Below are 468 nucleotides of genomic sequence, written 5' to 3'. Positions count from 1 at the left end.
CCATATGGCTTAGTATGAATAATGGATATTCTAATCTTAAGAGGAAACTGTGTAGTTATATGTAGTTTATCCAGTGTTATATACTATTTAAATGTTATCAAAGAAACTATGCAAACAGGTGCATCATGTACAGAATAATACATCTTGAAAATATGTAGACATTTAGTAAACTTTCTTCGAAATAAGATTTTTTAGAATCCCCAATGAATATCTTGCAAGCAATATATTTTTTCTCTAGCATTTTCAACAACAGTGAAAAATAATCCTAAATGAAAAAAATAAGAAAAATAAAAAAGGTCATATCATACACCTATCGTAAATTCTACTAAATCCAGGTAAAACTCTCTTAAAAAAGCTGAACTTCGCTTCTAAGCCATTTGCTTTACCCGACTCTGAAAGGTCATAACATTAAGATATATTGAGCAACATCAATAATACTTGGTATTCTGAGAGTCACGGTTTCGGTTT

This window comes from Penaeus monodon, chromosome 34 (assembly GCF_015228065.2).
Source record: "Penaeus monodon isolate SGIC_2016 chromosome 34, NSTDA_Pmon_1, whole genome shotgun sequence".
NCBI classification, from domain to species: Eukaryota; Metazoa; Arthropoda; class Malacostraca; order Decapoda; family Penaeidae; genus Penaeus; species Penaeus monodon.
This window is presented reverse-complemented; position numbering follows the sequence as displayed.